This window comes from Ambystoma mexicanum, chromosome 4q, assembly GCF_040938575.1.
Source record: "Ambystoma mexicanum isolate Mex_15411 chromosome 4q, UKY_AmexF1_1, whole genome shotgun sequence".
NCBI classification, from domain to species: Eukaryota; Metazoa; Chordata; class Amphibia; order Caudata; family Ambystomatidae; genus Ambystoma; species Ambystoma mexicanum.
The window spans coordinates 1,160,649,059-1,160,674,041 of record NC_090928.1 but is presented as its reverse complement, the minus strand read 5'-3'; the positions used below and the strand labels follow the sequence as shown (position 1 = coordinate 1,160,674,041).

At 43.1% G+C, this 24,983-nt stretch overlaps 1 protein-coding gene across 6 annotated transcripts in view; it reads right to left on the bottom strand.

Moving 5' to 3' along the window:
- The window catches only part of LRFN2 (leucine rich repeat and fibronectin type III domain containing 2), a 2,062,896-nt gene that overhangs the window by 727,809 nt on the left and 1,310,104 nt on the right, over nucleotides 1–24,983 (bottom strand). The gene's annotated exons all lie outside the window — the stretch shown is intronic.

The window sequence follows — 24,983 nt, the reverse complement described above, 5'->3', positions numbered from 1 at the left end:
ATATATTGTTTAATTTTCAAATAAACTTTTTAAATTTGCAAAACAAACCTACTTCTTGGCTCAGCGGGGTCGGGGGGATTCTGAGAGGGGGTGTTATATAAGGGTTGCCATCCAGAGTAAATGAATTGGACATAAAAATACATCAATAAGGGCTTCCATCAGCATCACAGACTAGGCATTGACTTAGCTGCAGTGTTGAATTGAAGTCGCTTACATACCAGCGGTTCCAATGTTGTTAATGCAAGCCTTCTAATTCTTAACATTTATAAAATACACCAGGAGTTTACCTGGCATATTGGCACTTCACCCTGAACTTTAATAACACCCTACAGGTCGTTTGAGTTAGCACATCTTCATAGTCAAAACGCTGTTTCAGCAAGATGTGATACATGTGATCATGCAGGTTGTTGGTACTAGCCCTTTTTCTGCTTTAGCGTCATCCAGTAATTGCAGAATACATGCTTCCCTATCTTTTTTTTTACTTTGGCAACATATCAAATATTATGCTTTCTAACGGAAGACTAGTGAGTGTCCAAACTCTTCTGAATTGAATAGGGAGAGGACAAATTGAGGGACAAATATGCTTGAACCAAGAATATAACGGCATCCTTAAAGTAGAGGCTGGAACAATGGGATGAGCTAGCAGTACTTTTCATCCTCCTGCGCCATGCCCCTAGTGCTGCCATAATTTTTTGTAGCGTCAGCCCTGCTTCCCCCTTTCACCACCCCCTCCCACATCCAATATGTCGTCCCCACTCTTGCTCTCACATTGCCCAAATTACACACTGAAACTGTCCGGTCATTTGTTGCCAAATCCCTCACACCAAAGCCACCAAAAACACTGAACATTGACTTAATCCCTTAGTTGCGTCTTGTGGTGGCCATCTTGTTTTTTTCTTTTATTAAAGGAAAATGATGTCGGTCTGGTCCCTATTCACTGTAAAAAAAATGATGAGTATCCTGGATGGGACCTTGGAGTGCTAATGTCATTAAGAACTCCTTAGAACTAGCAGGCTAGATGGCCATTACCAGCCAAATGCACCCCGTTACCGGTGCTTAACACTATCTTATTGAGCAGTCTTTTTCATAACCTGTGATTTCCACACACTATTTTCAGAGAAACTACCACTGCCAAGTTGTCAAAAATTGCCAGCAGCGAATGGATGCATCAATCAGTGCCTTGCAAGGTGGCTTACTCAGAAATACATCGGCAAGTTTTCATTAGTACATCTAGACTAAAGAGAGAAACGTGTACTTTATGCGCATAGAGTGAAGGGTTGTAAATGTGTTCTTGAGACTCAATCCTTATATGAGAGAATGAAAAGCCATATGTGCTTTATGAGCTAGAAATCTGGTTTAAAATGTCTATCGAAGATTGTCTGCCACCCGGTTACTCTCCCTAAGCACGCTATGCTTTTTACTACAACTTTCCAAAATGTATGATTACAGTCAGTCAAACCATCAACACTAAATATTTTTGGTAGTTTTGTGCTCCCACATTTCATTGAACTGGCTCCCACCTGCCGCTCTCATGTGGGATGTTAGGAGACCTTCTGCTTCTTGTGTATGAGGACTGTCACTCCACCATCTGGCAAGGAGAATACTTTGATAAAACATTGCTGCTTTAATTTGAACATCTCTGCACTGACATGGATTTCTTGTACATGTGTGTCAATGTATTTATGTCTTTGACATTGAGTGACCGTCTTCTGCCTTTTTTACTGGGTAGGATATCCCTTTCAAATTCCAAACCACGATTGTAGGATGCATTACCCAAACACACTGGAATCCTGATGAGTTAGTGTGGAAAGAGAGGAGAGCCTTGGCCAAGCCATTGTCCCTGAATAGTTCAAACTCAACAGCAATAATGCACCTCCCTATGCACTCTGCCTTTTGAATGCGGGTGATGCGGAGCGATAGGAAAATACATCTAAAGAAAATGCTCTTAAGTCCAAGGTCATTGGTTTGAAGAAGATTACTTGTCTAGACAAAATAGGGGGTTACAGCTGCAAGGGAATGTTCGCAAATCTACAAATGAAGCATTGATATTATAAACTTGGGGTGCAGTCAAATAGGCCGGCACCTATGGTCTAACAACTCATTCCAAAGGAAGCTTATCATACAATGATGTAAAGTACACGAGTATAAAAGCAAAGGTACCCGTAATGCATGCAAGGGAAGTTATAACTATGTTAGAGGCATTGAGTATTATGATTCTTGGCACAACCACTGTGGTCAACTAGTGAGATACATACCAATTAAGTTAAACACAAAACATGAACATACATGTCCAGCACAGGGCACCACTACATGATAGCCTGAACATCTAAATAATTGAGGGGGGGTTCAGGAAGTAGACCTCAGTCCACTCCCTCTGAACTTCCCACAATCCTCTCTTCCAGGCACTCAGCTGTTATGAATTGTCTTCAGGTGCATGTGTCCCATTGGGGAACATCACTTTGAGATAGAACAAGGACAGAACAAACATACCTGCCATTGAATAACTTCAGACGTGGCCAGAGGTGAAGTGAGGATTCCTTCACGAGTAGCAAAGGGGTCTTGGTGATGTCCTGGACTGCCATTCCAGTGGACACATTCCTTCTCCTGGGTTTAACACGTTCCTGTATGGCTATGATCAAGTCAAATGGTTTGTATCCTGAGGGCCCTGGGACCCAGGCAATGCATATATGCATTTCCAGGCATGACCTGGGTGTCATTTGGATAACTTTAGGAATTAAGGTGAAGAAAATGCATCAATAACAGGACCCTCTGTATCCTAAGGTAAACTTTACAGTGGTAAATAGTTGTGAAACCTTTCTTCTCCAAATACTCATATGCATTTTATTTCGTCCTCGAGACGGATTGGGAGAGGCAGTAGATCCCCCGTGTATATATCTGCTGCTTCGCTTCTTTGAACGTTCGATCTTCCCCCATGCGTGTTCAATGGACCTCAGAAGCTTATTCGTGTGTTCCATGTGCAGCTGAATTCATCTGTCTCCAGGATATTGCTAAGAATAGGTTCCGATGAGGACATTGCAAGGGATGGTCGGTCGCCTTCCGCTGCTTGCTGTATCCAGTTCAGGTCAGGACAAGAGGGTCTGCTAGTTGATCATGGCCCAGGGCCTCTGTCTCAGATAGGCTGCTGGCTCAGCACCTTCTCTTTGGAGTGATCCTAGGTGGGCAGTAACATGACTCAAACCTGCCCCCTTTTATTTAATGCCTTAAAACAGGGCTCAAATATGAAGGCTTGAAGACAGGTGAGTTGGGAAATCAGCACAGTAGATGCTAGCGCAGCATGGCCACACACATGCAGTTTATTTCAGAGATGTCCTCAGCTCGCTAGGTTGTGGCTACCCTCCAGGGGTCGCCCAAATTAATCGAGTCCCATACTACTTGCCAATTCCTTAGCATCATTATGTATGTATCTATCCAGTGTGGACTACTGACCCTATACTAACTTCTAGTTCCAACAGGCCAATCCATGCCTTCTACTCTCATAGCTCTCCCCCACCTTCCTCGCTTCTCTATGCAAAGGCATGTTTTGCAATTATCCTGACAATATTGGCAGCATTCAATTTTTACTGCTGGCCAGTAGATGAATAATGCATGCAAATAAGGGTGTTTGGAGTATATGATGGCTACACCCATGCATGTGAGTTTGGCCCTGAGATGGCGCCAGTTTCAATGTGCCTACCGACCCACGTATGCAGTGAGATTTAACATCACTGTGCAGATGCAATTCTCTTTCTTCAGGTCCTGTTAATGAAAGGATATTTAGCGGAAACCTGTTTGATATCTGCGTTCAGTAAGTCACTTGTCTGAGTCGTGGACATGGCCCGCATATGTTGGCTGTAGGCGGGCATATACAGCTTCGCCTGGCATATAATGGCTGTATGTGGACATTTGACCTGCATCTGGCATATGATGGCAATGTGTGTATATGCAGGCGTCCCCTATGAATATGAAAGAAGTGGCTGGACATATCTATTTTCAAGGCATTTATTAAATGCACATCCTATAGGTTTTCTCCGTTCTTTGTACATGATGCCAGAATATTATAGGCAGAAGAAGTGATTCCAATTGTGTTTTTAACCCAAAAAAGAAATAACTGTGTGCTCTACATAATCGTATTAGGCATACTGTGTTTCATTATTGTTTAAAGGATTATATATTTGTATGTTACAAGCCCCAGGCATTTGTTATTACGTAGATAATTTGCATTTAATTTCTGCAGAAATCCCATTTCAGCCGAATGCAAATTCACACCAAGCTACATGCAGCGAAAGCCTTCTGACTCCAGTCTGCCTTCAGACACCTCTGAATCCGAACCAGACGGGAATATTAATGCAAGGAGTCGTCAGCACATAGGCCGATACCATCGCAGAAGGACGGATGCCCCCCGAGGATAGACCTGACATTGAAACACTGGATCCGCTGTTCATTTGAACAGGGACACTACTTCTGACGGCCATTTCCCTCGGTGCACTCCAACATAGACATGCAAACAAACTGTTTCTTACCAATGAAATGTGCAAAATTCAGTTTCAGGATGTTCTTAGAGTTCAAACAAGAAAATAATAGAAAATGTATTTTCCAGGGTCTGTATTCAATACATGGCTGTGATTCAAGTATGTCTTGGTTGGGACATCCAGGACTGCCTCATTGGATAATATTATTGCCTGACACATTCTCAACAAAATAAAATCCATCAAGCTATCCTGGAAGAAAGAGTTTGGCAACCTTAGGCAACCGTAGGCTCTTCAGGCGTTTTGGACTCAAACTCAACCTACAGTCAACAGTGCAGAGTTATAGGATTTGTAGGTAAAACCTCTGAAGATCTGCAGGTCGCCAATCTCAGTTTAACAGAACCAATACTGTGTACCAGCTAGCACTGCAAAGCTTTGCAGAATGTCAAGTGATATTGAGAAATGCATACTATTATGTATGCATTGCCACATTCCACTCTCCAGTGCCCTGATGATTCCTCTGCCTGGCATTCAGAAAATAGGAAATGCTCAGTACATGATGTAACATTAGCACCCTGGTGGGGGCAGCCAGCCGATCAGGTTGCTAAGAACACTGGCTTGAACCGCTGATCCAAACCTGAATTCCATGTCGCCTGATGGCCAGCTCTGCCTGCTGCCATCTTCCCCCACCCTCCGTTTGCTTATTTTTTCCTTTTTCCACCCCCACATACCTGTTTGTTGTGGCAGCGTAGGCAGCCATTGCAGCTGCTTCCCCGCTTCTCTGGCCACCATGGAAAAGGACGAGGGGCTCCAAAGAGCCCTGCTCACTCTTTCCATGGTAGCCATCTTGGAAAAGGATTTAATTCATTGAATGGGACACTTTGCGCGCAAGGCGTCCCATTCAATGAATTTAATCCTTTTTTTGTTCTTTCTTTCTTTTTAGCACCGTGGGTTACCGTTTTGGTAACCCAGTTTGCTAATGGCGTTAAGCACCTGTTCCAGCCTCTGGAATGGCTGTTAACATAACAGGTGCTTAACGCTACATTGTAAAAATGTCCAGTCTGGTCTGGCTTGGTGAAAGTGTCCATGGGGGTTTGGGAGAAACAGAAGGAGGGGGAGGGGAAGTCAGTAGAACAAATGGTATGTATGCACCTCCTAAGTATACAGGGCACCCCCTCAATAAATAGGTCAAACTAAATTCGGCAGCATCGACAATTGAAATGTGCAAAGAGAATGACATAATAGGGTTTGCCAGAAATCTGAAGGGTTCATTGCTGCCTGGGTCCATGATTAATTATGCAGTAACCCAACATGTTTAACCCACCTCTAGCATGTTTTGATATTAAGGGTTTACCTTTCAGGGACACCACTAAATAAATGCTTTCATTTTAGGTGGCAAAATGTTTCAGGTCTGGCTGAAAATGTTGGGAAGCTTGTGGGGCCCATTTCAAAAGTGATGTTTGGAGGCTCCCTTACCTATAATTGGGACGCCAGTATGATGAAGCTGTGTATGGCATTGCATACAATGAAGATGCTTCCTAATACAAACTCCTGGAACTCTGTCTCAAGGTGCATTCCCAGCACCACACCAAAGAGCTGAAAGTTGGGTAAAACGTATCTGCAATAAGGGAGCACATTTGAAAGAGGTCTGTCTTTGGCCCACAAGGACACATTCAAAGTGATGGAGCCTTTACTTTGTGAACAATGATGCTGCATTAGAGAATATTTGTGTGATGCTGGAAATGCCTTATGGAGGGTTAGGGCCTCCTAGGCCTAGTCCTACCACTTCTCTGTGTGTGTTTACTAGGTTTTCTGCCACTGAGGTCCAGCCTGGACCTCTGGCAGTACAGCTCTTCGTTCTTATCTTTTGATGAACATCACCTGTGAGATACCCTTATGGCACCCATGGGTGTGGGTACATCCTTGTACCCCTTATGTATGTTTTTGGGCACCTGTATGTTGCCCACAGTGCAGGGTATGGGCTGGTGGCAGTGCAGAGGAGTACCCAAGCACGACCCGTGGAATTGTCAAAACGTAACGCCTGAAGAAGTCAAGAAAGTCCTAAAGACGTATGGTGATTTCACAAGAACTTGGACTGACTCTCAGATAAAGAAAACATTGACCTGTAAATGACGAAAAGAGACGAAGCACCATGGATAAGCGACATCCTGAGTTGAAGTTTAAAGGATGATGTCAAGTATAAGAATCTTATGCCATAAGAGCAATGAAGATATGTAACCAGTCTAGATGTGTACATATGCTTGGAAACACAAGAAAGCCGAGGAAACCGTGCGGCTTGCCATTTTTTTTTTTTTTTAAGAATTGATTTAGTTGACAATCACATTTTTCAATTATGACATTAGTTCTTAAACGCATTGTTATTGTCAGCTTATCTGCATCCAACATTGATAACAGACAATTGATAAAATGGTAATTAAAACATACACAAACATTTATAAACACTTTTCAACTCGAGCACTAAGCATAATGTATAAAATTGACTAAAAGATACAGAGGGTAAAACAGCTTTAAACAGTTACATTGTTGTCTGCAGATTGGAGGTTAAGTTTGACTACAAACTTAACTATGTCAATTATTAAGCTGGTCTTAGAAGCGTTAAAAATTCCATTCCACATCTGTTCCTTTGTTAAAATAATTCTGTGCTTAAAATGTTTATACAAATGATTTTCCCTTAATTCATATAAAGACTGACATTCAATTAATAGATGCATCATAGTTTCATGTTGAGCTTCCAATTTACAGAATCTACAGATGGGAGAGACAGTGAGCCCCTTATCATATGATGCCATTTTTACATTGGTTGGTAAAAGGTTTAGTCTAAATCTCAAAAATGTATCAGCATAGGCTCTATCTGGGAATGCTTGGATGTAAATTGGAATCACATTCAAGAGCTTCTCAGGAAATGCTCCTAATTTGAACGCTTGGTAATTCACACACATTTCTCTCGTATCAATCCAATCTTTCCTATACAATTTAAGTTTTGCTTTATCCGGAGCTTCAAGTAGTAAGTGTACAGATATGGTAGCATCTAATAAAATGTCTAAGCATTGGTTCTTCCACTTATTAGAGAGTTAGTGGATGGATTCTTTAAAAGTTGTTTTAGTACAGGAAATAGATTTTTTGTGGTGTCTTATGAAAGGAGCACTTTTCTATACAGGGCCAGCATTGACCAATTTACGGCACTTTGCAGGGAGATAAGGCCCATTTCATTAGAGCAATTGGGATGCTCTGCGGTACCGGTAATATTGTTTTCCAGAATATGCCTTCAAGGGAGTCCCATCTTACCTCCTTAGTCAGTAACTTGGTCTGTGCACCATAGGTTATGATGGGCATGGCCTTTTGTAAGTAAAACATACGCACTGGCATTAAGGAAAATCTTCTGTATTTGCGATGAATGGCTTTAGCGTGATTCACAATCATTCTCATTCTTATCGTCAATTCTTCTTTGTAAGGATAGTCTTGTGGATGAGTGTTCAAATTTACTCCTAGATATTTGTATGACATGATTTGAGCCAGATTTCTGTTGGCTAACTTCCAATTAAAGCTGAATTTGTGCTTTTTGTTAGCTGCGTTAAACACCAGAATATTGGATTTTTTGGTGTTTATGCTTAGGTTGTTATCTTGAGCAAAAGTGGTAAGTGCAGCTAGTTTTCAATTCAAGCCAATCGGGGTTCTGTCGAACAGGACTAAGTCGTCAGCATATAGTAAGTACGGAATGTGATGGTTGCCGAGTCGGGGAGAGAAAGAAAGTGTTAGACAGGGCTTTATAAGATTCAGAGATATAGAAATTAAATAAAATAGATGCAAAGGGACAGCCCTGGTTCAAGCCCATGTTTGTTTCAATGGGTTCCGAAAGAGCACCATCCGTTGTTAATTTTACTTTGATAGATGTATTAACATAAAATTGTTGGATTAAATAAAAAATGTATTGAGGACAGTTAGCTTTATCTGGTTTTTCCCATAGTGTATTTCTAGAGACCGAATCAAAAGCTTGTTTAAAGTTAAGCAGGGCGATGAAAATAGGATGTTTTTTCCTGAAGGCATCATTCTTGATGGCCGTAATAATGAGCAGATTTAGAGCCGTTCCAATGCCTGGGACAAATCCTGATTAAAATGGATCCATCAGGTCATACTGGATCAGCAATTTGGTAAAGTCACGAATGATAAGCCTTGCTATGATGTTCCCAGGCACGTCTAGGAGTGCAATAGGTCTGTAGTTGCATGGATCTAGCCTGTCACCTGCTTAAAAATTGGAATGATCATTGCCTCTTGCCACAAAGGCGGTATTATAGTAGATTGTAAGATGTTTTGAAATATTGTATTCAACAATTCCGCCCATGCTTCAGGATTTGCTTTAAGGATGAAATTTGACAGCATGTCAGGGCCCGGAGCTCTAGGTGAGCTTAGTTTTTTTAATTATAATAACAATATCCAAGGTATCAAATTTGAATTCTGATAAATCAGGTGGCTCTTGTAGAAGTTGTAGGTCAGTCGTGTCGTTAAAGGGTAAATTTCGATAGAATTTACTCCACGATTCTTCGTTAATACCATTCAACTGCGTAGAATTACGTGCATTTCTAGAAGTTGAGTTTATGGTCTCCCATATCTGCATTGTAGATTTGTTCTGTAAGGCTTTAAACATTGTTTCTGATCTTTTTGTTTTTGAGTATGCAGGATCTGTTTAATTTTATTTTTATATTTTGTTTTTAGGGATGTTTCCAAGGCTGAGTTGGCGTTCCGAGGTAAACCAAGTCAGTTGTGGCAGGGAATCGCATTTAGAATTGCCATTGAGGACATAGAACTGCCTTATGTCCATTACAGCCTTCCATTTATCCACTCTAGAGTTTTTAACTCTCTTAGAGGAATTTACTAGATCCATGTTGAAATCACCATCAATAATAGTTACAGCGTTGTTGGTATTTAGAAGGATATTGTCTAGTAAATCTTCAATTTTATTAAAAAAAGAGAGGTTCAGAAGGACACAAGGGGTTCCAGTAGATATTTATTACTGTTGTCATAGGGAAGAAAGGGTGATTTTTATTTTTAGTTTGAATAATAACAGGTTGGATACCATGATCAGGAGATGGTAAGGCTTCCATGTATAGTTGGGAGTCAAGGCGAACGGCCATTAGTAGCCCTGCAACTGGTCTCCTTTTGGCCTGTTTAGAAGCAGGAACAACAAGGATTTGGTGATCTGGCCAAACTGGAGAAGTAGTCATCCACGTTTCTTGGAGTAAAACGAGATCATATTTATTCAGTTGAGTATTTTTTGAGTTGAGTAAATGTGAGAACCCTCAGTATTCCACGAGGCCATTGAGCAAGTATGCAGGTCTATTGACCCCGCCAGCTAATGGCTGTTTGCTGTTTCAGCAGTTGCCAACCAAGACTATTTGGAGATTGGATCAGGTGCTACTGGAGCAACTGACTGATTGCACTTCCAGCCATAGTTCGATTCTCCTTTGTTGGAAGTTTCGCCCCATGCTTTGTTTGTAGCAGCAGAGAACGGGTAGGTTGGCTCAACTTTGGTCGATTTACTATTTCTAGAGCTAAACCCTTGTCATAAAGGAGATGTCTCTGTTGCCAGATGTAATTCCTGATTATTAATGAAGGTATTTCAATGTCAACAGTGTCCTGGTATGCTGGTTTTGGGTAGGAAACTCGTTGAATGTCATTGGAATTGATGTGTCGTAAAGCAGGAATACACTGGAACACAGTCAATAAAGTTAGGAAAAGGGGCAGAATGAATTCTGTCAATCATTGTTATTCTTATGTTAGATTTGTCTAAATTCTCCTCCGGGGCCGAATTACCAGTTGGACATGATTGCAACTGTTCAGGCTCTCGGACTGGGGGACATATGGAGGGCATTTGTGGAGCAAGATTAATTTTGTCTGCTTGTCCAATTGACACCGATGTAGGGGAAGTTGTAAAGGGAGTTCTTTTTATTAGATCTTTTCGTTTTTGTTCAAGGGTTTTGAAGGAAATACTAAAGTTATTGAAATTCACACAGAACTTGGGACTGTGATTCGTTTGATTTGAATTTGGATCATGCAAACTTTGATGGACAACATCAGCAATAAGATCATTATTGGGCGAGTATACAGCCATATTCATTAGTTCATCTTGAGTAACCGAACTCCCAATGGTGGGGCATGAGACTTCCGGCAAGTTTTTATCAACAGGAGGAACAACAAGAACTTCAAGTGTCTTACCTGGGACGTCAGCCTGGTCGGGCGTAGCCGCAGGCTCAACTGCCGGCACCACTAGCACGGGAGACTCAGAAAAAGCAGGGGCTGGGTATTTGTCATTGTTGCTCAGAGTTGAAATGTTAGCAACTATTGCCTTTGTTTTAGATTTTTTGTTTTTCTTTGAGACTGGCATGTTCTTTGACTTTTTCAGATTGCTGGGCTCATTGGAGGTATTTAATACCGCTCTCCACTCAGCCGTTCACTTACAATTTCGTCTTTTTTTCCTCTGCATCTTCTGAGATTGGCGACAAAAGACGTCGTAAAGCGGCAGGTCGACCTTAGCCCAAGGAGAGGGTTCGATTGTAATTGCTTGATTTTTGGCAATGGGACTATTATCATTGCATTCAAGAACGGACGAAGACTGTCTCAGAATCACAACTGAGGAATTAATCTCTTCAGTCACTGCCGCGTCGACAGGATGTGGACACTGGAAGCTCTTGTTGCTCAACATTCAGAGATGCATGGATTGGGGCCGTTTTTGGTATAGCTGTCAGATTCCATGCCAACCAATCGACCTTGTTAGCAAGCTTTGTCATTTGGTTCTCTTGGGTCGTAGCCTTCATTTCTAATTTTCCAAAACATTTGGTTAGGGCTAGGATTGATGTATTAATGGCATTTAGTGCTATGTCAAGCACAGGTTCGGAAAAGGCGGGAACCCAAATGAGGGTCTTGCTAAAGGTTTGGCATAAGAAAGAGGGAGGGACGTGTTAGACTCAGGTGAAGAAACGATGTCATTTGGACGATCTGTGGGGTATAATTCTGGTGATATAGATAGTCTATGATCGACTATCCCCTCAGCATCCACCTTGTAGCCTGAGATAGGGTTAGTGGATATTGCTTGAGTTGAGTGCGCAACGGGGCATATAGGGTCGGTGTGTAAACTTGATGTCAGTAAAGAATGTGCAGTCTGAATCCCAGATTCTGCAGCTTCAGCCTGAATTGTCAGTCCTCTCAGAATTTCCGAATAGAGGGGTTGGGGAGTAGGTGAAATCATGGATTGGGAGAGAGAGAGATGTTGTGCTCGAACTCTGGTTCCTAAGTTGTGTGAATATGCTCAGTATCATAGGATGCCATAGTGTGATCAGAAAGAAATTGAATCAACGGAGCAGCATTTCCGGCGGTAGGCAAGTGAGTGGGCAACTTGCGTGCACCTTGTGGGAGATGAGTTGGCAACATGGAAGCAGGAGGTCTAACAGGGGGGACCCCAAGGAGGCTAGATGGAAACCAGGGCGTGTGGTGAAGGGCATCCGCTGATAACAGAATGGAGGGGGAGGCATGCCGGCCGTGAGCCGCAACATTGTAGAGTGACAAACCTCTTTTTTTTATTTAGTTTTTATTTTAATTCATGTCTGTTATGTTAAGGAGACAAAGCTTGACTCCTTTGTTAAGAAGGCACCACTAAATAATGGAGCAGTAAACGGCTCAGGTAACAAGGATTGAAAACATTGCACAGTTTAAATTTACAATTGTTCGTTTAAGATTGCCCACGAACTGGTAACGTGAAAGGGAAAGCCTTCAATTTGAGCACTTGGCTCGAGAGCAGACACAGAGAGTTTCAGCAGGCCTGCAAGACAGAGTGCACTTGTTAGCGGCTGGGGAGAATTAGGACGAAGTTCTTGAAAAGTAGAACAAGGTTGATTTGTCCGTCCCCCGATGCTAGCAGCTGGCTTCTTGAAAGGAAAGGTATGCAAGCTTGTCAACCGCAGCGCACTTCATAATAGTTAGCAGCACAGCTGACACTGTTGGATGCCCTAGGGCTAGGGTTGGCACACCCTTATACACCGATTTAACTAGAATCAGGACAGCTGTTTGAAATTAGTTTTAGAGAATACTAGATACTCTGAGACACGGCGGTGTACACCGGGTGAAAGCAAGAAACATATATAAAAAGGAGCACGCCGGTCAGCGTCAGAGACTTGAAGAAGGACGGGAAGTGGTTAACATACAACACGGGTGGACAGGAAGGGGAGGCAACCACTTAACAAAAGGAGTTGGCAAAATGAGTTGGCAGCAAAAGGGATAGAGGAAAAGCCAGGGCTAAGCAAAAAACGAGTAAAGGCAGAATTAGAGGCAAGGACAGAGACAGAAAACACAAAACAAAAAGCGAACAGCGGGCAGTACTTGTCGGTACTCGCTTCTGGTGCACGCGCGCTGGTGCACGCAGGCTGTTGCTTTATAGGAAGGTCACGTGAGCAGGGGGCGTGGCTAGTGGGCGAGAAGAAAATATACAATTAAAGCTCGTTGTTAACTTGATGTTAAGTTCATAAAGGTTCATAAAAGTTCGTAGAGGTTCATAAAGTTCATAAGTGTTGATAGGGGCCTTTGTATTCCAAGTGGCATGTGCGAGTAGCGTGGCAGTTATACCCAAGTTAAAGTTGCAGTGCCGTGTTGATCCGGGCAGCGTGGGAATCAGAACAGCAGACAGTACTCGTCGGTACTTGCTTCTGGTGTGTGCACGCTGGTGCGCGCGGGCTGTTGCTTTATAGGCAGGTCACGTGAGCAGGGGGCGTGGCCAAGTTAAAGTTGCAGTGCCGTGTTGATCCGGGCAGCATGGGAAGCAGAACAGCAGACAGTACTCGTCGGTACTCGCTTCTGGTGCGCGCGGTTTAGTAGAATCAGAGTGCGGCAAGCGCGACTTATACATATCTACCTCAAAAGGAGCACTTTATATGACGTATATATCCACTTTTGAAACAGGGCAGAAGGCCCTCAAACACGGCAATCGAAAGCCAAAGATAGAAACGAAACACAGATGCATGAGACCAGTGCAAAGAAATAAAGGTTATCTTAGCTGACACAGGCTAATGCAATTTATGACGCCAAGAGCGGAGTATCCTGTTCAAAGGAGTCGAGATAAGCAGCAGAAGGCATTTGGTGGACAGAAAGGTCAAATCAAATACACAAATTACATCGAGACGGAGACAATTGCTTGGTGCCTAAAACACGTGACCTGCCAAACAAGAAAGAGTTGGGACTTTCACACCGACGCGCAGCCTTGAGCCAGGCACAGATATTCGAGTTCTCCCAGACAGAGAGGCAGCATCAAGGCTTACAAATTGGAAACTAATTGACACATTGCCAGTGGATCAGTGATGGATGGTGGTACTGGTTGGTGGGAGGCTAGGGGAACTGACGTGCACCCTGCACCTGGCCGACCATTCTGCATGCTGCTAAGCAAAGTGGAAAAGTACAAGATGACGTGGTATCAACCCAATCACAACCCAATCTAGGATCCTATAGTCTGTAGAACCAATGAGACTTCGTACTTTTAGTGACGTCCACAGTAGTCATTTTGAAGGAAGGGCTTAGATGCCCCACATGACACAAGTTATCCAATCCTTTTACTCCACTACCATATACAGATATAGTACCTATAGTAAAGTTACCTTCCTATAACCAATAGAATTGCATGCAACATTTTAGCCCTTCACATCAGCGATGATGAGTTTTTACTATAAAGGATGTGATTTTTGTAAAGTTTGTTGGAGTTGAAGCGAGAAGAAAGATTGAGCAACAGCTGATATCTATAACTCCCAGTTTTCTGTACTTGTCATTAAATGTACTCCCTTTGCCAAAACCTTGAGTTGTCATTATTGATTTGATGCTTGAGTACTAATCTGCATCCCCATCCATCCCACGGGTGCTGCTATTCCATCTTAAAGTGCTGTTTGGGAAAGCCCCAGTCCTATTGGCTAGCTGGGGTCCCTCCTGCACACTAGATACATGCTGACTTGACAGTGGCTCTAAGTAGCCACCATTTTGGGATACCCAGGCCCTGCCATAGGAATTAGTGGATTCCTGACAGAAGGCAAGATGGCCCCGGTGGCCTCTTGGTTTGTAATGCCTTTTAACATGTGTCCCAAAGTCCTGGGAAGGCTTGACTCTGTCCCTTCCTCCTGAATGACTGTTGGGTGAAAACACCATACATGTCTCTGTTGTTCCCTTTCCTCCTGACTGGCTTTTGGGTGGAAAAACCATGTACAGATCTGGGGCTGCCTCCTGTCAGACTGACTGGAGCCTTCTCAGCTGTTGTATGTTGTGGGTACACCCTGGGGTGGGTGGGGGGCTGTGTGAATGGAGGTGGGAGTCAGCTCACATCCTCTGTTGTGGGTGTCTGGTTTCTCTGTGTGTGACACAATGAATGAGACAGCCCTGCCTGAAACTGACATGGATGCAGTGTAGTGGGATGAAAGTCAGGGTACTTGTCACAATCCACATTACTTTGTTATGGGTGTCTGGGTGGATGAATGGCCTGAAAGCCTGTGAGCCTAATTGGATGCCTGCCTGCATGAATGCCCTATTTTATTATTTGTTGACTGAGCCTGGCTCTGGCAGAGTGAATGATGGACAAATGTGTATATTTGGGTCCTTCTCACTTATCAATTTGTTCAGAAGTTGAGGTTGAAGCTTAGAAAGACAAATCTGTTCCTTGAAGCCCAGCTGCAAGAGATACAACAAGAAAAAAATAATGATGACCCCACAGGGTGTAAAATGCAGGTGATACGGTATACCAATTACCAATACTCACCTCACTTTTTCCAACCTCAAAAAGCAAACAACTGGTATACCACACTGTAGCATACAGGAAAAATGCCACAGGCTAGTCAACAGGTCTAGCACAAGGTTTCCCTTGGAGGATCGCTCTCATTAGGGCCTCCTATTTTCTGGTTCCAAAGAGTGTCCTCATTCACTCTGGCTCTGTGTTTTTTACCTCTAGTTGGCAAGTGATCATATCATCATTGCTATAGATTTAACACTTGAATATTGACCAGAATCTTAGCTACAATTTTTCATTATTTTAATAGAAAACATAAAACAACTTTTGGTGCAAAAACTTCACTGACATTTTGCACAAAAATTATCATTTCTCAAAAGATGCATTATTTTGAATATAATCCTTTGATCAAAATATCAGCATTTGAATTAATCATGCACCGTAGAAGACAATAAAAAGTTAAGTACACGTAAAGCGAACAGACCATACAAACATTTTTGACAAAGAGACCCCATAAGTCAAAGTTTTCATTTGGACAAAAAAGTTGTGGATGAACACAAAAAAAGTATATTCTATTCCTATGGCAAAAGGATATTATAACATTATTTAGTTTTCATCATCTTTTGAATTTACATTGCTTAGTTTTCAACCTATTTTGGTTCTGAAAGTCCACATATGTATTCGCCAAAGAACCCCGGACAAAAAGAAACAAAAAAAAGAAACAAAAAAACAATTATTGTTCCTTTATGGGGTTTTAGGAGTAGATAACTAGTGTAAACTAGACTTATATATTCACACTAGTCTGCTGTTTCTTACAGTACTGCTCAGGTCTACGTATAAGCAAACTGGCCTAGCAAATGTAAGTCCAATGGTCAACATAGTTAGCCAAAGAAGGTCAGGCAGATGTAGTTGAAATACGTTTCGGCGTAGAAATCTGGACAGAAAACGCCTTCCTCAGGACCAAAAGTCAGATGTGTAAGAATTATAGCCCCTATGAAAGCAAGCAAAAACAAATTGGACATGAAAGAGGGACAACAATTATCATTAAAAGAAATTTTTAGGAAGATTAAAAGATCCAACCTAATATAATTATTAAAAAACTAAAGACAAGCCAGTATCTATTTAAATAATAGATATAAAGGGAAAAGACCAAACAAGAAAAAAAGGAAGAAAAAAAGAAAAGGCACCCAAAAACCAGCACAGGGTGAAAAGACAATTAATAAACAATATTGTTCATGACAAGATACAATATGTGCATAGTCCCGCACCGTGAGAGAATATTGTAATATATAGATAATAGATCAAGCAGGAAAACAATCATGTGCCAGAGTAAGCCGAGATAAATAAGCCAAATATGCTGCATAGAGTCAGATATGGGAACATTTATGTGTCACCCGCTGGTGCGATATCTCCACTAAGCCAGAGTCAAGTGCTCGGAATCTAGGGAGTATTTTTACCTCAACTGGGGCAATCGAACAAAGGTCAGAAGCCGCATGTATTATTGCCAGATTGAAAAATATCAGGATTCTGGAAGGTATTAATAGCCGGAGGACTCAGTCAAGTGTAGGCACACTTCACTAATCTGGAAGGAAGCACAAATGTGTGTCACATGAGATGGATATCGTTCTAAAATCCAAGTCCAGAGTTACAGGAATTAACAAGTGTACTTGAAATACATAGCAGAAATAAAAAAAAATAATAAACATGTCGCCATTAAATAGCTGGATACTCGTCTGAGCTATGTGTCTCTACAATAGGAATGACACAAAGGCAAAAAAAGGGGGGGGCATGTTAAATCGCCATGTGCGCTGTATAGAACCAGTGATTGTACTATTAAGTTAATCCAGCTCTCTAGGGTAAGAGTAAAAGAAAGCATGTGCTCACCCTGTTCTCTTTCGCGACTAGGGCGAGAGCATTCTGATCTACTCTGCAGACAGACATCCAGATCCAAAAAGGGAACACGAAACGGCAAAGGCCGTCTTCCTAGCTGTTGGCGGCCTGCTGGATTCGTTAGTGCCCGGCAAGCGTCTCACTCAGTGGTGCTCGCCACACATCAGGGGCGTATCCACTAACGGGCCGAAGGTATCCTAGTTGTGTAGAGTGGCTGGTGGACCAGTGAGTATGGAGACGTGCAGCTGGAGCAGCCGCATCGGCGCCGAAAACCGGAACTTGAAGTGCTGTCCGGGTTACCGGAACAGCGCCATTGGGATGGTAGTGGCCAAGGCGGGGAATGACACCCCGCTCAGTGCTGCAATTCAAAGAGATGTCTGCTGCTGCAAAACTTCAACAATCTGAAAGCTGTTGTATCTCCCAAGAACTGATCCAGAGAGCACCTGCAAAGGAAACCTCTCCCCGAGCTACAAGGGTCCATCGTGCAAAACTGCTACTCTTCATCTAAGTATCCTGGAAGCCAGTCCTATGTGCCTGCCGTCCAGAGAAAGTGTCTTCGAAGTCCAGAAGAGATATGCCAGACATCTTGCAGCCAGAAAAGTCAATTGGTGACTGCCAGGGTCCAGAAGTGCGTTTTGTGACCGCTGGAAGCTGTTGCTGTCTACTGCCCAGAAGAGGGGATACCATGGCATATCTCTGCTGAACACCCGGAGCGGTAAAAGCTCCAAACTGCCTAAGAACATGTGAAAGGACATCCTTGCAGTGACCACTGACCACTTTTTTCTGTCAGAGAGTGCCCAGAGTCATTGGGTGCAGTGGAAAATCTGCTGGTGGGTTTCCGGCTACCAAAAACTAAGATGGTCCAAACTTGAAGTAGGTCCGAGGTCCAGAAGCCATCCAGAGGTCTGCTCTGCAGCTACTTGTGAACTGAAGAACCAAAAGTTGGAAATCCATGATATTCCGAAACCCAACACCAAAAGTGATTTATGCACCCGTTGCTGCCAGAAGTCATCAAGGGTGACCAGGGGTCTTATCTTCATCCAGCAAGCCTTTAAGGAGTACACAGCAAGTATCACCTTTGCAGGCCTTCTGCAGTTGGAGACATCATTGACCAAAGGAAAGCACTGTGAAGAACCAAACTGCTGCCTTTCCGAAAGACTTTGGTTCCCTTTTTATTCTTGGACTCAGCATACTTCTTCCGGAGGGAATCGTCGAGGAAAGCAAAGAAACTCTTCCACTTCGCCTGACAAGGCACCAAAGGTCCTTGAAGAGGAAGCGTCGTTTCTAGCCACAGGAGTCGTCCAGGGGTCCCAGAGTCATTGTGTATCCAGTTCTCTTGTGGACTCTCAGGTACTTTGGGGTGGTAGAATCTTTTAAAGAAAGCACAAGATTGGTGAACAATATTGGACTGGGCTGTAAGAGACATCATTAGTGAATCCCTAAAATGTCTAATACAGGTTGCCCAGGTGGGGGGATCCTCACTCAGAATAATGTATCTAAGTTAAAGGTAGTATTCTGACACTGTTCACAGCTAACCTGCCTCCCCCTTATTCTATGCTGTTACACCTAACTTAGGAATCAACCTGCCTATTTAAAACTGTCTGCAGTTAGTGCATCTATTACTGCATTTAAGTCTTGTGTGGAATCACATAGAGTGTATATATTTACTATTCTTTGAATCAGTATTCCAAGTACAACGTGTTATTATTTATATGTGCATATATTCCTGAACTGTTAATGTATATAAAGAAGCTTTGTTATCACCTAGCATAGTGTGTGGACATTCCTTTTTGGGCGCTTTGGCGATTCACTGTACTTAAGAACCTGCCTGCATCACCTCTTGAATGCTTAAGCCTGGCTGCCCACCCATAGCTACCAAATTGAGAGCCTTGCTGGGTTTGTTCTGTGCCTTTATCCTACCATTTAGGGGGCAGAAGTAGAGATACCCCCTCCAGTCTTTACAATTAATGGCAACATTCTAAATAAATCAATGAAAGGAGGGGGTGAGTGGCTGCAGATGATTGCCGAACAGGCTTATTGTCCTCTTCACGGAAAAAACAAAGGAAAGCAGGCAGTGTGGTTCTTAAACCCTAAACGACAACTTAAAAAAGCTATGCAGCAGTAGTTGAGATGTGGGCTGCTGGCTACTGCAAGGCTGAAGCGAGTGGACGGCCTGATGGTGCTAGCAAAGGGACCCTGTAACGTGGGTATTGGCATGTGCACATTTGTGTTTTGAGTTAAAGAAGCATTTGTTACATAATAAGACTGCCAACCACGTGGCAAAGGCTCAGTGGCACACCTGAGGTTTAAGGATTAAGACTCATTTTAACCAAAAAATTAAAGAGGCATCTGTGCCTTTCCTACTTCTGAATAAAGCGAATGAATCATAAGTGGCGGGAATATACCAAAAACAATAAGAACAGCTATCAAAACAGAACTGTTAAAAGTTCCAAAGAACAGAAGGGAATGGGTAGATGACTGCTGCCCTGCAACCAAGGCCCCAATAGAATCCAGTTTGTGCCCACACCTTCCTTTATATGCAAGTAGAACAGAAGATACGTTCACGCATTTGATTAGTGTGCGTGCCTGTTCCTGTAGTAACTGGCCTGAGGCTTGAAGAAGTATCTCCGATGGGCACGGAATCCTTCTCAGCGCCTTGTTATTACCAGGGTTCGTTTTAATTGTATTCACAGTATAATCTGGGCCTATCACCCACTGCCATTAGATTAATCCGATTTTTCACGTACAGATGCATCTACTGACAGCGAGTGATAGACCCAGAATGCACTGGGAATCTTGGAAGTGTATTGGTGAAGCTTTTCCTGCCCTGGTTCCTACCTTCGTTTGGTATAGTAGCACCAGTTGTGATGAAAGAATGAGATACTAATAGCTTGTCCCTCTCTCACTTTTCCTTCCGCCTCTCCCTCTTCTTCTTTTATCTACCATGTGGTATATTTATGCCGTTATGGGTGGACATGCAGAGCCATGGATATCTGCAAATGGTTTGCAGCTCTAAACACTCCAGCATAGTAATGTTATCGCTCATTTACCACTGTACCTACTATACCTCCATAAAGGCCAAAGTGTGGACATCCTGAGCCTTGGAAATGTGGAAATTATTTGCAGCTCCAAAACCTCCATCACATGACTTTACCGCCATGAACCACTCTACCAACCAAGCCACCATACCGGCCAAATGGTGCAAATGCTGAGCCTTGGATATTTGGAAATTATTTTCAGCTCCAAACACTCCATCACATGACTTTACCGTGCACGCACCACTCTACCAACCTAGCCACCATACCGGCCAAATGGTGCAAATGCTGAGCCTTGGATATTTGGAAATTATTTGCAGCTCCAAACACTCCATCACATGACTTTACCGCACATGCACCACTCTACCAACTAACCCACCATACTGGCCAAATGGTGCAAATGCTGAGCCTTGGATATTTGGAAATTATTTGCAGCTCCAAACACTCCATCACATGACTTTACCAACTAACCCACCATACAGGCCAAATGGTGCAAATGCTGAGCCTTGGATATTTGGAAATTATTTTCAGCTCCAAACACTCCATCACATGACTTTACCAACTAACCCACCATACTGGCCAAATGGTGCAAATGCTGAACCTTGGATATTTGGAAATGATTTGCAGCTCCAAACACTCCATCACATGACTTTACCGTGCACGCACCACTCTACCAACCAAGCCACCATACCGGCCAAATGGTGCAAATGCTGAGCCTTGGATATTTGGAAATGATTTGCAGCTCCAAACACTCCATCACATGACTTTACCGCGCACGCACCACTCTACCAACCAAGCCACCATACCGGCCAAATGGTGCAAATGCTGAGCCTTGGATATTTGGAAATGATTTGCAGCTCCAAACACTCCATCACATGACTTTACCGCGCATGCACCACTCTACCAACCTAGCCACCATACCAGCCAAATGGTGCAAATGCTGAGCCTTGGATATCTGGAAATTATTTGCAGCTCCAAATACTCCATTACATGACTTTACCGCTCATGCACCACTCTACCAACCTAGCTACCATACCAGCCAAATGGTGCAAATGCTAAGTCTTGGATATATGGAAATGATTTGCGGCTTCAAAGATTCCATCACAGGACTTTACCGCCATGAACCACTCTACCAACCAAGCCACCATACCAGCCAAATGGTGCAAATGCTGAGCCTTGGAAATGTGGAAATGATTTGCAGCTCCAAAACCTCCATCACAAGACTATACCACTCATGCACCACTCTACCAACCAAACCACCATACTGGCCAAAGTGTGTACAAGCTGAAGCTTGGATATTTGGAAATGATTTGCAGCTTCAAACACTCCATCACAGGACTTTACCGCTCATGCACCACTTTAGCTGCCATACCGGCCAAAAGGTGTACATGCTAGTACATTGCTGGCAGCAGCAGTGCCATCTCCTTGATTAATACACTCTTATCTCTTTTCCCTCCATTGACATAGAAACGGGAAAGGCAGTGAAAAAAGGGAAAAGCAATGCACCAATGCAGCCTGAGACACCAATGTAGGACACGTGAATGGTCAATATATGTTTGTTTTCTTTTGTTTACAATGAATGTCTCAATCCTCACTGCACAGGCTTTAAGCCACACCAACACTGTTGTGCTTCTGCTGCTGTAGGAATGACTCCCCAAGCACTTATCTAAATAAATCGTGGGAGAAGTCAACCAGGCTGTCGCAATTACCAGATCCTGGGGGCAGCTTTGAAAGACCAGCTATATTTAACTTCCAAATAAGGTAAATGCTTCTTTCGTTTAATGTAGTTGTTCAGAGAACCAATAGAAATAATCTATCAAAAAGCAGTTTTCGGTAAGATATCGGTTGCTTCTCTGGTGTTAACCGAGTAGGCTTGTCGGCTTGCATGCACAAGATGTTATGCATATTATGTTCATGATGTTGTTGAGAGATGTGGCACAGAGCAATCTCCTTTACGCTCGCTTCTTGCGCCAGCCACCTCTCTGCCACACTCCTGGCTTCCAGCTTCAGGATTCTGCTTCAGAAGCACGCTGGTGTGCTGCACGAGGAGGCCGAGGGTAGAGGTTCTAGCTGCATCTACGAGCGTGAGAGCTTGCCCAACATGACTTGCAATATGCTGGCTGAAGCCGGTGTGTGTTCCCACGAGTCCCAACACTCAGCACTGCTTTCTGCCTTCACCCACCAGACACTGGCGTCATTCACCTGGCTCTTGTGGCATCAATGCGCATCACCCAGAATGCACGTTCTAGTCAAAATCAACGACATTTCTTAAGCATTGACCAATGAAGGACACAGCTTCCAAACAGCCTTAGTTACGCATTTACTAAGCCCTGGCCACGCATGACTAGGACAGGAGAAATGCCACTAGAGCACAACCAATATAAATTAGCTACATAAACATCCAGTGAACCTTTTCAAACTGATGTACTCAATGCTTGGACAGGAAATGCATTGCTTGTAGAAGAGACTTGTTCATCACTGCTTGGGAACTGGTATTTAAACACGTGAACAGTTTGATACATGCTTGAGAAATGTTGAGCACATGTGTATGTTTGTGAAGGGAATTAACCTCCTCAGGAGTGCGTCTATTAATTATAATATACATTTAATGTGTACTATTCAATTTACCCTGACCATTTCTGGAAACAGCGTTCTTGTGATAATGTTTTGTTCAGTTGTCCAAGTAGGATTTTTTTTTAAAAATGATGTTCTGACGTAGCCACATATCGCTGCATCAGTGTCCTTCTTTTGTTTTCTGAAATCTTGTCTTCTTTCTCTGGCACCACTATAAATCCAATTATAAAATCTCACCAATTATAAATCCCACCAAATAAGCCCAATAGAATTGACCAAACCAAGCCAATGTTCTAATCCCTTCTGCAGAAGTATTGTGCTTGCTCTTTAAAATATAAAACTAGGGGCTCATTGTGAGCCCCACGGTCTGTCCATCAAAACCCAATACAAAGACCAGCCTTGGTGCCTAATTCAGCCCATTTTGGCCAGTCACTACAACAGTAGACGTTAGACAACCATTTAGCGTATGCACGTGAAACCATTTCCAAGCCTTTTGCAACCTCTGCCTGCCTATCCTCGTCCAGATCCCTCTGATCAAAATTTGCATGGCGCCCCTGCTCCGGATCTGAACTATGGTGATCGTAAACACTTATTCTGTGGTGCAGCACTGTGCTGGCTTTTTTGACTTCACATCTTCATAAACTGTGAACCTCATTTGTATTACAGAGCCCCTGATCTCCAGTTATAGTGACAAATACAATGTCCACGTTGTATCAGGCAGCAGCTTCCAATATATTGATATAGAGGGAAGTCAGCTGCAAGAGTACATGGCCATGGCCTGAGCATTTAACTGCCACGCTCTTATCGATAAAGCATGTTATCTGCCACTTGACATATGGTCAGTCATAAAATACTGTATGTTTTTTGTGAAGACGTCAATAACCTGATACCAACACAATGGTCAGATACTCAAACCAAATATTCGTCAGTGATTTTAACCACCAAACTGGGTCGGACTGGCCTATAGAGAAACTGTGGAGATTTCCCAGTAGGCCTCTTAACGCTGAGCCTCTTTTGTGTGGAATTTCCATATTGTCCCCATAGAAAAAGGGTTGGGCTTGCTGAAAATGTGTTATATGGGGCCTCTTTGAACATTATTTCCAGGGCTTCTTTTGGTTCCCTGTCCACCCCTGCCTCCCATGTGGCTCCGATAGCCAACCACCAACCAAAAGGTCTGTCCAAAGCTTTGTTGACGCTTTGGTCATTAGACTGCACATCAAAGATCCAAACCCACATCAACGGAAAGGTGTTTGATCTCGTCCTGTACTATAACCCACTCCTGGAGTATCACCTCTCCGTATAGTTAGGCTGCACAAATCATACTGCCTTCTCAACAGCATGCTCCCTAACAGCCATGGTCAAAACCTCTCCCTGCTATTGGCCACTGCTTCTTGTAGGAGCTCTCACAAATGTCCCAGAACATTGCGTCCACTCCCTGAAAGCCAAAGCATGTCCTGCTAGGAACGTACATTCTCCCCTCGACATTTTTAACCATAATAGTGCTTATTTTCACAAAAGCCCGTATACCATTGAAACAGGGCAAACATACCTGGCACCTGGTACACCCAGGCGTTCTCTGATTAGCAAAGCTGCCTTCCATCAAGGAGAGATGGCCTGGTATAACAACCTAACTCAAATTGATATAGGACTACTCAAAGCTCTGCTCCACTGTCCACTCCCTCAATAAAACAGCAAATACCTATAAGAGTACAACATGCCAGCAATGGTGAAACCTGCAAACAAATGTAAAGCTCGCTTTTGGGTCATATATCACTGCTGCAACCCCCTTCTTACACCTCATATTCAATAATCAGTGTAGACATGTGCTGCGATGAGCATAGTTTCATTGATACAATCTACACACTTAGAGGCCTATTGAGGAGGGCACTGCAACACATCCTATCGAGGGATGCACCCGCATAGTCTTTTCAAAAGCCCATTATGACTGGTAAACGCCCAGATCCCTGAAGACAGGTTAATCAGTGCCACTTCTTGAGAAAATGAATAGTGGCCCAGATGATATCATAAGCTACTTTCCAATCACTAACCTTCCCGTGCAGAGAAAGGTTATTAGAAAAAGCATGCAACTACACAAGGAGATGGGTGAGCATAAACTACTATGGGACTATCTGCCACGGGTCATACATTGGTGCTTTACTGTAATAGAAACCCTACACCTCAAAGGCAATGCATCCCACATCACAGGGACAGGGGATGCATGTCTCCTGTCCCTGTTTGAACACTCTGCCACCTTCG